Here is a 12,902-nt window from a genome sequence, read left to right as displayed (position 1 = left end):
TGTTACTCTTTTTCTTTTTTTTTTTTTTTTTTTAGTTGTTATTCTTGTTTAGTAGCCTCAATCTCTTATCTGAATACTGGTTGTTACTATTAAAATTACCATTCCATATGCTGCCTTTATCTTCCTTAGGTTATAGATGCACAAAGCCACAGAGTTTCTCTAATAACTTGAAATGTAAGCCAACCTCTAATTCTGACATGTCTACATAAGAAGGCAGGAGACCTTCATACCCCAGCACTGATTATACTCTTCCCTGAGTCTCCCTAAGCTGCCCACCAATTTTTCTTTGTTCTCATTGAACTCTCTGGACAAATTACCCTTTCAAACATTTTAGCTTGAAAATGTCTCTCTTGACGTGTGATTTTAACCTACCCTAACCTAATCCTCTTCCTGTGCTCCTGCAGGCATATTTGGCATTTCCTTCATCATCTCTTCTTCCTTTCCTACCCCACACCCTTGTATTGTATGTCCTGTGGTTTATTCTTCTAGAAATCACCTGCATGTCCAGCAGTTCACAGATGAATGCGTACGTTAGTGTCTTCTCCTGTGTCCCTCCTTTGGGACTGGCATAAAGATTCTGCTCCAGCCAGAAACCCAGGAGGCCCCTGGATATCCATCTCCCTTTCTCTCATTTGACAACGACTTCCTGGGAACCTAGATGAGACATTCTTCAAGGTGGTGGAGAGACAGTTATGAACAAGATAGGCAAGGTCCCTGTCTTCTCTCCATGTTATCCCCCATGTTCTACCAAATGCCATTGCCTGTGCATTTTACCTCCCCATTTTTTTATCTTCTCTGTCCTCTTTCTTCTCCTCATTGCCACCAGCTTCTCTGCAATAGCCTCCGTTGCAATCCCTCTGCCCAGTCATGCCCCTCTTCCCCTCGACTCTCCATTTTGCTCCAGGGGACCTAACATATAAGTTCAAACATTTCTTGCCCAATCAACATGCTTGATCATAACCTATCACCCAAGATCTTTTGCATAATTACACAGAGGTTCACCCATCCCCTTTGTACAATCTGTGTTTCCTTCGATCCACTCTCCACTCAGCAGGATTCGTGCACGTGTGCGTTCTGGGTCGTGTGGCTATGTCCTTGCTTCTGTGCTTTTGCACAGGCTGTTCCACCCTCCTGAGCTAGGCACCCTTCACTTTGTGCCTCCAAAACACTTCTGTCCCGTAAGCCTCCGCTGAAAAGGTCATCCTTCTTTGAAGTCTTTAACTGCCAAGAACATTTAAGACTTAATCTCACTGCAGTTGGCTGGTAACAATTACAATGTTTTATTATAACTGTTTGGACCTCTTTGAGAATTGTGCCATGGCTTTTCTTTCTTATATTGAGAGTGGCTGCCAAATATAGGCACTCATTACAGTTTTTGAAAGATGTAATACCAAAAAAAAAATAAAACTATGGTCCCCATCACTCTAAAACAGGCATCCTCAAACTACGGCCCGAGGGCCACATGCGGGTGTTTTTGCCGTTTTGTTTTTTTTTTACTTCAAAATAAGATATGTGCAGTGTGCATAGGAATTTGTTCATAGTTTTTTTTTAAACTATAGTCCGGCCCTCCAACGGTCTGAGGGACAGTGAACTGGCCCCCTGTTTAAAAAGTTTGAGGACCCCTGCTCTAAAACTTACAATCAATGTAGGGAGGCACAACACATCTGCTTAAAATTTTCTTAATTAACAATCCTCACCCAGCGGTCAGAGACCCTGTCTGGTACCCACAGCACCTGCCATGGTGTCTAATGCATGAACATAGCATCACTGGAAGAGAAGAAGTGCGTAAGTGATGGAAAAGATGACATTCAGAAAGTAGACACTCCATCCAGCTAGGACAGTCAGGAACCTTGTTCCCTTTCGTGTGTTTCTCGTCCTTTCCTTCCATTGCAGCCAGTCCTCTACAGTTCGTGCCACTGCAGCCTGGCTGCATTCCCAGTTCCGTTCTCCCCTAGCCTGGGCCCAGCGAATCCCCAGCCAGCAGCTTTATCACAGCCAGTGTATTCCACCCGAGATCCGTCACTCCCATTCGCTCCACCTTCACAGCTTCCACCTGCCTGGGAGACTGTTCCAGTTCATCACCTCTTCCAAACTACCCATCATGCAACATTTCCTAATGAATTTGTGTCTCCTTATAGCTTATCTACACAAAGCCTGTGTAGAACTTTCAATTTGCATCCCATAAGTTGGTATCTAATTGTATACTGTTTTGTCATCCACAATCCCTACTTTCAACCATATGAAGTCACCATTGTCATACGTCAAAAACATTAGAATAACAACAATTTCATCATTTTAGTCTTGTACCTCAGCAAGATTAATCTTAAATTCTGTTTGGACAAGCCATGACGTCATGACTTCAGTTTTCTTTGGTATCCGTAATTGCATCATTCACATGGCACGTACTGAGTGAGAAATCAATAATTACCTGCTTATTGATTCTTCCACTAACAGAAAGACTCTGTAGACAAGCTATCCTGGTAGCTAATAATACTGTGTAGACATAGATTAACCTCGATTATAGTGAAGAAGTTAGGACCTAAATAAAGTGGGGAGGGGAGACATGTATCACTGTTTACATCATCGAAATGTAAGTTACAATCTGAACATTAGCCCTGGCCAGCGTCACTCAGTGGTTAGAGCATTGGCCTGTCCACCAAAGGATGGTGGGTTTGATTCCTGGTCAAAGGCACGTACCTGGATTGCAGGTTCAATCCCTAGCCCCAGTCAGGGTGCTTTCAGGAGGCAACCAATCAATGTGTCTCTCACACATAGATGTTCCCCCCCCCTCTCTCTCTTCCTCCTCCCCTTCCACTTTCTCTAAAAATCAATGGAAAAAAAATATCCTTAGTTGAGGATTAACAAAACAAGAAATCTGACAATAGCCTTATTAAAAAGGTATAATGTCACAAAGGAATATTTCAGAAAAAAATCTGTAACTTCATGATCTATGTGCCGAAGCCCTTTAGGCGAGTAGCTTCCTGTCAGTCACCAGCATGTAGGTCTTCTGTGCTGCTGTAATTAGGAAAGATCGCCTCATATTTCATGCCAACTAATTTCTTGTTTGCTTCGAGCCCTTAGTTATTCACTATACTACAAATAAGACTGCATAACTATAGCTTGATGTTTTTCTGTGGAAATAAATGAAATGAATGTCATCCACAGAACGAAAAAAGAAAAATGACGAGAGGAGTGTCACAAAATCCAATCAGCTCAGCCTGTTTTTTTATAGAGCTGTGGTATAAATCAGGCAGAAGGAAGATCCCTGATGAATGAGAGAGCAGGCTGCAGCCAATTCCTTCATATAACGCCTCTCCCGATTCCACAGGGCCGAGGCATTTTGTAAACATAGCTGACAGTAGATGCTCATATTCAATTTTTTTTTACAACAGAAAAATGCTCATTATCTTCTTCTGTAATCACATCAGAATGGACTGGAAATCGTGAAAATTTCTTCCTGACAACCTCAAACTATCCAATCTTAGTTTTTGTGAAATTAAATATCTTTGACTTCAATAAACTAATTCACTTTGCTGACTGAGAAATGTATAAGATTATCATATTTGACCAGTGCTCAAACAGGGTTAAAAATGACAAAAATATGTAGATCCTCACACATCCCCTTCCACTACCACCCCTTTTTAAATGTACATGAAGAGTGAATGTTCATTTAAGCATAGTTCAGTGGGGTAACCTGGGTGTCATGGAGGAACATCCAGAGGACAAGAAAAAGATGAGGGCCAAGTACAAATCAATAAACTACAGCCCACATTTGCACTATTTTTTTCTACACTTCCAGGAAACACATATGGTTCCATCTTATGGAAGTTCAAGTTTACCCATAAACTGGTGCTTACATTCCTTGTTTTCATGGTCTTATCTCGCACAGCAGACAGCAAGAGAAAACCAGACTTTCTACTTTTACTAGTCTCAGATCCTTTTGTTCAAGAAACAGAAAAATGTGGGCCCTCTGTAGCCCCAGGAAATGCATTTTATCCCATTTCCATGTGCTCGGAGCACAGCATGGCATGTGCTGTTACTGTCACCCTCGACCCGCAATCTGCACCAGCATGGCTGGAAGTCGGGGCACCATCTTGATTTGGCCACATGCAGCAGCCAGTTTACGCTGCCCACATTTTAATAATTGAATCCCTTGAAGTAGACACTACATGGTCTCCAATATACACAGTGACAAACGAAGACACGTCATGGACATGGCTGTGTATGGTTCTGATGCTTTCAAAGCTCTGGAATATCCATCGTTTAATGGTTCCATCAACATTACAGGAAGCTGAGTACCGGCCACTGTGATTGGAAGCCGTACAGATCTTAGAATCAACAGACTGTATGCTCCTTAGGACTTCATTCAAAATCTCCAGTCATCTTAGATTTTGAGCACCCACTAAAGCAGAGACTGTCACTGACTATGGGGTAAAAATGGCTCAAGTGTCTAGAATCCTATACCACTCAATATGTACTGTTCTGGTAGGTGAGATTCCATTCAACCTAGATATATTTTTCCTTTGCATCCCTTTATCTTTGATTCTAATTCTCTAAATGTCTTCCATTATTTTCCTAAAATCATTCACACTTTTCTAACTCTTCATTCATATTGACTTAGCTTTCTTTCTAAACTCTGAATATACCCTCTCATAGCCATGAGCAGTCAACTAAAACTCATCTTAGTTTATGTTAGTGTCTCCGTGTCAGCATCCTTATACCACAAAGTCAAGAATATTTGATAAAATGGTAGTTTCTGTCTTTCAGAAATCTAAAAGTGTTACAGATGCTAGAACTATACTCAAATATTCCCATGAAGTGTGTCTGCACAAATAATGGTTCTTTCATAAGGGAAATCCCTCTGAGAGTCAGGAGCCACCCAGCAAGCAGATTCATGAGATGGGAAAGTCAGAGCATCATCTCATGGCTCCTCGCCCGTCTTTTTGTTCACTCAGGATGGAAAGGAGGAGGGGAGAGGCAAAACCCACTTGCCACTTAGAGTTTCTGAATCCATTTGAAAAAATCTTTTAAAACAGTAATTTATTGCTAGAGACAATCCTAGGAAGTGTTATTATTTCCATTACCATATTTTCAAAAGAAAGAAATAAGAGGATGTGAGTGGCCAGAAATTACATTAGCGCAAAGGCCAAGATTAAACACTCATGTCTTTGTAGTACCTGGGACTCTGCTTACCTCGGTTGCAAGTCTATTATCATTTTTAGAGGGGTAAATTAGATGTGACACATGACATTATTTTACCATATTGGAAGAATAGTTTGAAGAAATAATAAGTTACATTCACTCTTTCTCTACTAATAAATTGAAATTTTATTCTATATTAAATACCGCAGAAAGTTTAATTTTTCTTTCTATTGCAGTTAAAAGATTGTTGGATCAGCAGGATGAGAGTTATCAGGTTTCTCTCCTGTTAAAAGTCACAATATAACCTTTAACTAGAGGGTGCTGGAATACACCTGGATTTCATAGTGCTGCCTATATACATTTTTTTTCTTATTTTTTTTCAATTATAGTTTATATTCAAATTGTCCTGTATTAGTTTCAGATGTACAGCAAATTAGTTAGAAAATTACGTGCTTAGTTAGAAAGTTATGTAAATGTTTTAGACTTCCCAAAATGCTCCCTCAGAACAATCCAAGGAACGGCCCGAACCAAACGGCGCTGAGCCCTCAGGCAGGCTCCTGAGAGAGAGCTTCTGCCTTTTCCCAGCTCGCAGTCCCGATTTCTGAGGGGTCCTTCCGCGCAGACCCAGGGAGGCACCTGCATGTGCGGCTCCGTGGTTTACAACATACAGCGATGGACTAGAATCAGTGGGAAGAACAGCTGGGCAGGTGTGCCCAGAAATTCCCTCCCATGCACGGGCTTGAGTTAATTCTTCTGTGCTTGAGTCTTATTCTTCCTTTTGCGATCTTCATTAGGAATCCATGGCTCAAAGCTCTAGCTACTCTTCTTCAGGTCTTCCTTCAAGGTAAAGCTAATTACTTATACTTGATTTGTTGTTGTTTTTTGTTTTTGTTTGTTTGGTTTTTTTGTTTTGTTTTTCATCAGAACTCCATTACAATTACCATGAGATGGCAGGGTTACTCACAGTCTGTCTATCCTTTCTCTTTGTTTCTCTCTTTTTTCTCCAGATCAAACTGACCTGTGTGATTTCTCCTGGGCTTACGATCTGACACCTTTGATACCCTTCCTCACTCCTATATAACTGATTTCCTCTTCTTGTCCATACTTGCCAACTAAATCAGAGACAATAGTGGCAAGGCCCAGCCAGGATGGAGAACCACTGATATAAATAGTAAAACCTTACCAGGCCGGCTTGACTCAGTGGTTGAGTGTTGACCTATGAACTAGGAGGTCACAGTTTGATTCCCAGTCAGGGCACAGGCCCAGGTTGCAGGCTCAATCCCCAGTGTGGGGCCTGCAGGAGGCAGCTGATCAATGATTCTCTCTCATCATTGATGTTTCTATATCTCTCTCCCTCTGCCTTCCTCTCTGAAATCAATAACAATATATTTTTTAATACTAAAACCTTTAGGTTTAAAAACGAACCACAAGCAAACAATCCAGTAAATACTTCTAAGTAATTTAGGGAACAAAATGCCATAAACTTAACAATGATCACCTGCTTGTGATGCAAGCATTTAATTTTATTTTTTTTCTCCAAAGGTTTTATGTATTTAGGACCTATTACCATCATCACCACCCACCCCTACTGCATCAGACAATTCTAAGAACCATCTGAAACAGCCTGGAATGACCCGGTGACTCTCTAAGCCTTTTTCATCTTTCCCTCCAGAATATCCATGGCTACCAGTACATCCTTCACCTTGCTTATCATCACCGTTTTTTTTTATCATCATTACTATCACTACCATCCCTCTCTTCGCCTAGACTAAGTTCTTGTTTCATTGCTAAGCACTGTCCTCTGTGATGAGACCAGATGCTATTCTGACCACTGCATCTCATCTCCCACCAGACGATTTCCTCTAACCAACATTATGGGTTGTTAAAATGCTAAGCATGGTCCACCACAACACACCACTTCAGAGCTCTCTGCCTAGCAGGAACTGTAGAATTCAGTTATGACTTGTCTTTCTAGCCAAAGGGAGACCAAATTTGTTTGTTTGTTTGTTTGTTTGTTTGTTTTTCTGTACATTCTGAAAGAATTTTTATTCACTTGCTAGATCTCATTGCTCTTAACTTCTATTCATCTAAAGTCATTTCTTATTGTTTTCTTCCTCCCCTTTTATTGCTTGCACAACATAATTTCTCTAAACCCTTCCTTCTTAGCATCAGCGGATAATATCCAACAACTATCCTTTGCTTTGTCAAAAAATATTCTTCCTACACCTGGTTTCATTAAGAGTCATTGTGGGTTTGTGCTCTGCGTGCCAAATGACTTAGTTCCAATTCTTTTCATTTAAAGAAAAAGAAAAAGAAAAAAGCAAACACTTCATTGTACCATATATTTCTCAAAGTTACTCAAAGAATAATGTTCTAGCAAAACACTGAATTTGAGAATAAAAGTAGTGGATAGCATTGGTGGCTATTTGAAGTATGGCATTGCTTATATTAATATGTGTTAAGCCAAGAAATTCCCATTACAATAAATTACAGGATAGTGACATGAGATGTATAAATGGATGGTAACAAACTATAACTTCAAGTCACTTTACTTGACCTTCATGGTTGACTCTCCAAAGATTTTTGTTAGGTCAGAGTAATGCACTGAAGCAAGGAAGACTGCTATAGCTTTAAGGAACGAGGAGGGGGGTGGAAAAGGAAAAGAAAAATTCTACTCCAAAAGTTAACTGGGACCAGATGTGAGCTCCTGCATGGGGACCAGCTTTGTATTAGGAAGCAGGGGGAGAAAGTGGAGTTCACAAAGCTAGGGCAGGCCACAGTGGAGAGGAAAGGAATAAAACAGGCATTTATTGAGTACCTGCTATGTGCTAGGTCAGCATGTGCTGATATTTACTATTCAATATCACTGAATCCTTGGGAAATTGTTAGGAGATATGATTGTCCCCCTTCTTCCTCAGAGGGGAGCACCCGGGAGAGCTGGTGGAGGGAGATAACACAGCTGCAGTCAGACACTTGCCTCCCTTTCTCTGCTGCACGGGCGTGGGTTCTGCAGTCACGCTGTCTGTCTCAGGGGCAGGCCCAGCCACCCAGCAGCTATGTGACCTTTCGAGGCCCCCGTGCATCACCATCACCCCACAAACCTTGTAGACTTCCTGCCCCCACGAGTCTGTGTCTCATCTACTTACAGTCTCCCGGCAACCTCAGATGCACAGGCCAATCTAGTTTCATTTTGCTCTTCTTTCCTGGTTGGCTTTATAAAGGCAACAAAGGCCCCCCTCACAGACAACGACATGCTCTGTGGGGCCCATTGCAAAATGAAAATGCAGGGCTCCTTGTTCAGGAAGCAGAGGAACAATGCCATTAAAGGTACTAAAAGCATTTTGCTTTCCTTCGGTGGTCTCTCAACGTTTTACGGTGCCTTTTCTTTATTATTTATGTGAGTCCACATTAGGAAGAATTAAAATGTGAAATTGTGAGCATGAACTTTACCATTCATTTTTATATTGTGCGACGCTGGTTTGAAATGCACATATAAGAGCTTTTCACTCATATGCAGGATCACTGAAACCGCACAGCTGGTAGTGCACAGCTTGTGCAGGCATCTGTGCTTCTCTCTTGTCAGAACAGTAGAGGCGCTGCATGGGATTGTCAACTGTGTCTATTCCACCCCTTCATCCATGCACATCTGTCCACACGACCTTCGGCCTACTATTGGGTAAGGAAGGATGCAAAGGAAAAACACTAGGGACTTCCTTCTCTTTCCCTTCCCCTCTCTGCCATCCTTTTTGGTGTAAATAATTAGCTGATACCGGGAAACAGTGGGAGAAAGAAAGGAATGCGAAGGTCCTGGTTATTCGTGTTTCTTAGACCACCATTGCCTTTCTGTGCTTGAAGAAGATTCCGGTTCAGTTGGAAAGCATGGCCTCTGAGAATTGTCAGCACTCTTACCTCCTCAGCTGTTAGAGGAGCATGCTTGTCTTGCACTTCGTGGAGTCTCCGTGAATTCCTAGGATTGTGGGCATTCTGTTCTCATGGGATATCACAGACACTACATGTGAATAGGGTGGCAAGAAACAGCCAACATTGTATCTCTGATCCACTGTCCCATGGACTTCACTTTCCAAATACAGTTCAAAGAATTTCAAGAAGTGACAGCAGAGCATTGAACCAAGGACAGGGTCCTTCTGAGCACAGAGTCCTGTGTGACAACATAGGCCACATGCCCTGGCCCTGCTAGGGTTATTAACATCAGTCGAGCTTTGTGTAAAACCAGATGGGGAGCCTGCTAATAAAGTATTTCCAGGACCTAAATTCAAGGATTCTCATGTAAATTCTAGAATCTGTATTTTTTATAACATCTCTGTGTCGTTGGGATGGACGTCCAGGTTTGCAAAACACCCCCTAGATAAATTCCAAGCCCTTGAAATATGTCCACCTGCCCTAGCTGGTTTTGCTCAGTGGCTAGAGCATCAGCCTGCAGACTAAATAGTCCCAGGTTTCATTCCAGTCAAGAGCACATGCCTGGGGTTGTGGGCTCAATCCCCAGTAGGGAGTGCGCAGGAGGCAGCCGATCAATGATTCTCTCTCATCATTGATGTTTCTATCTCTCTCTCCCTCTCCCTTCCCCTATGAAATATAGATAGATAGATAGATAGATAGATAGATAGATAGATAGATAGATAGATAGAGATAGAGATAGATATACATATACATATACACATACACACACACACACACACACACACACACCTGGAAGGCATAAGTCTAGAGTGGAAAGAGTGACAAAGGGAAGGAAAATAACCCAGATAGAGCCATGGGTTGTAAATAAATGCTAGCACCAAGCTACAAAGGCATGTCTATGGTTCCCTGTCTTTGGACATATAAGAATTGGAAGCAAAGAAATGTGGATGTGGAGAAATCTGGAGCTAGCTTGCTCCCTGCAGGCTCAAGACCAATCATCACACATAGGGGGCAGGGCGGAAGGAAATGCTGTCATCTGCTTGACAGTCTGATTGTCTCCCTGGCTCTCTGATGCCCACCCTTGCTCTGTAAGCAGGGGTATCTGTACACTGACGTCGGCCTCTTTCCCCAGGCTGCTCCTATCCGAGGCCCCCAGCCCTGGGACCGACCCTGCCTTTCCACCTGGCTCTTTAAACCAGCTTCTTCAGAACCACCTTCAACTTCTCCCTCTTCCTCAACTCTTCACTCCAAATGGATCTGTTCTTTCAAATTTTCCTTCCAGATCACACACTGATGCCTTGTCTGCTCCCTTAGCCTCTGCTATTGCGCTGAACTAGGTAAAGGAGAGAGAAAGACCTGCAGGTGGTGTAGGGAGGTGGGCTCCCTAAGGCACTGGAAAGCAGAAGACAGAGACATCATTTAGACATGTTTGAACTCTGCCTCTGTTTTTCTGGTGACTCTGCCCTAGACCCTGCCTTGACATTCTTTCCTCTTGAGTCTCTTGAATGACCTTCCAATGAGACTCCTTATCTGCCTCCATGTCTGCCCTCAACATGGCTGTGAGATTCCTCTAAAATCCAGCTCTAATATAATTCTCTTATTCAAAATCCTTTCATGGCTCCTGAAACTCTCGAGAAAAATATTTAAATCCTTTATTGTCCGATGTTAGGCCCTTAAAGAGACGGCTGTTTCTGCCACAGACACGAAATGCCAACCAGGCCCAGTGCTCAGCAGGTCTGGAAGCACCTGTTCTCTGCTCCCCCGGGGCTTCGGCAAGGTGCTTCCCTCTGCTCTGAGCAGCCCGCTTCAGCCCTGCCCCTTTCCTCATCCACCAGTCAATTCTTGTTTGTCGTTTTATGAGTTGGCTAGAAACCAACTTAAAAATCACCTCCTTTTCAATTTCCTAACCCTCCTCCCCACCCCGTCTTAATAACCGTCCCCCATTACTGCTTCTCCTCTGCTCCCCATGGCACTTGAGACCAACCTCCTGTGTCCTCCCAACCAGGCTGTGAGGACCTGGAGGAGAATGCGGTTCCTGCAGGAAAGAGGCTGTCAGCAACTGGGGGCAGAAGGAGTGGCAACAAGACCCGGAAGAAGGGTGGCACGAATAAATCTGCTCTCCCACCACCTCGCAGCTCAGTGGGCAGAATAACGTCCCATGCCTACCCCTAGACCATTGGGAGGACGATTCAGATGCCCACCAGAATTTCTCAAAAAGACCACCATTCACAGGCCACAGACAACTCGCTTGTCATTCTCCTCTCCAGCCCTCTCTCCCTAGGACTTCTACATCTCACCAGCTGCCTGAGCGACTGTCTCCAATCTCTCATGGAGGTTTTCTCCTTTCTGCCTAACCGCCTTCCTGAATCTATGCTTCCTCCTGGGAGCTCTTTACACTTTAAATATACAACCCAGCTAACCTGCTGCAGCATTGCAGGTGGAAAGAAATCGTGAGAGAAAGAGAGAGAGAGAGAGAGAGAGAGAGAGAGAGAGAGAGAGAGAGAGAGAGAGAGAGAGAAGAGAGAGAGAGAGAGAGAGAGAGAGAGAGGTTTGCTATTTGTTCCCAACGTGCTTAGTCATTGGTATGGCATTTAACACAGTGGCTCTCCACCTTGACTGTATATTAGATTCACCAAAGGAGCATCCAAAAATAACTCAGCTCAGGGCCCAGGGAAGAGTTATTAGGAAAACAGAGGTAGAGTTCAAACATCTCTAAATGATATTTCTTTTTTTTTTTTCAATCCTCCCCCAAGAATATTTTCCCATTCATTTTTATAAAGAGTGGAAGGGAGGGGGAGAGACAGAGAGAGAGAAACATTAATGTGAGAGAGGTTGCTTCCACATATGCCCCAACCAGGGCTGGGGATCAAGCTCTCAACTGAGGTAGGTGCCGGAATTGAACCTGGGACCCTTCAGTCCGTGGGCCGATGCTCCATCCACTGAGCCAAGCCGGCTAGGGCTAAATGATATTTCTGTCTTCTGCTTTCCAGCACTTTTGGGAGCCCACCTCCATACGCTACCCCATTCCTGCTGGTCTTTCTCTCCTTTACCTTGATCAGCCCAACAGCAGAAGCCAAGGGAGCAGACAAGGCCCTACCCTTAGCATTACAGGAGGGGCGGGGGGGGGGGGGGAGGGCTGTACATGTGATAACAAATTCCATCCATGTCCCAGAACTCACTCCTGCTTTTTGCCCTGTGATTAAGCCTTTTCTTTCTATGGGGTCCTTACATTCTTCTTCCAAGCAGAAGTCCTTGCCTCGATTCCCTACCTGCAAGCCTCAGTATAAAGGTCTACAAACACACCTTTCAGAAACTGGGGGATGTTTTTTGATCCCTCTTCCCTGTCAATAGATCTTTTGCCTCCACCTAGTTCTAGAAGCTCAGTCTTTACCTAGGTGTATTCTGCCACCTACCAGTTCTTCACCACCTGCCAGGTCTTATACCCTTAACCATCCCCGGCCTTCCTAATGCCACCAAAACTATTGCCGGAACCTCTCCCTGGTGCCTGATGCTAAGTCTCTCTCAACCATCTTCCCTTTTCCTATGGGTCTCTCTTAGCGGTACCCTGAGTTCTCCGGGCACTGGAATTCCCTGTGCTGGAGGGGGCCCTGCACTAATGGGGAAGAGAGAGAAGAAGAACACAGAAGCAGCCCGCCTTTCCCTAGTCGTGGTGGCATGGCCAAGAGCTTTTGCAATAGAACAAAGATAGCATACCCTGAGCAGCTATAGAAATAGATCTTCTTTATACTCCCCTCAAACCATGGAGAGAATTTCAAAGCTAATGCTAGGTTATCTCCATCGTTTGAATCTTGTTAACTACCAGAGCAGTTTTACTCCAG

The 12,902-nt window shown here is 43.5% G+C and overlaps 1 protein-coding gene and 1 non-coding gene across 2 annotated transcripts in view; both read left to right on the top strand.

The window, feature by feature from the left end:
- EYS (eyes shut homolog) overlaps positions 1-12,902 on the top strand; it is a 1,391,558-nt gene that overhangs the window by 1,309,889 nt on the left and 68,767 nt on the right.
- Positions 9,941-10,071, top strand: LOC114231165 (small nucleolar RNA SNORA38). The gene has a single exon (XR_003617142.2). It is a non-coding gene; the product is annotated as a small nucleolar RNA SNORA38 (small nucleolar RNA).

The sequence above is a fragment of the Eptesicus fuscus genome, chromosome 10 (genome assembly GCF_027574615.1).
Source record: "Eptesicus fuscus isolate TK198812 chromosome 10, DD_ASM_mEF_20220401, whole genome shotgun sequence".
Classification (NCBI taxonomy): domain Eukaryota; kingdom Metazoa; phylum Chordata; class Mammalia; order Chiroptera; family Vespertilionidae; genus Eptesicus; species Eptesicus fuscus.
Note: the sequence above shows the minus strand (reverse complement) of the source record. Positions and strands in the feature narration are given on the sequence as shown.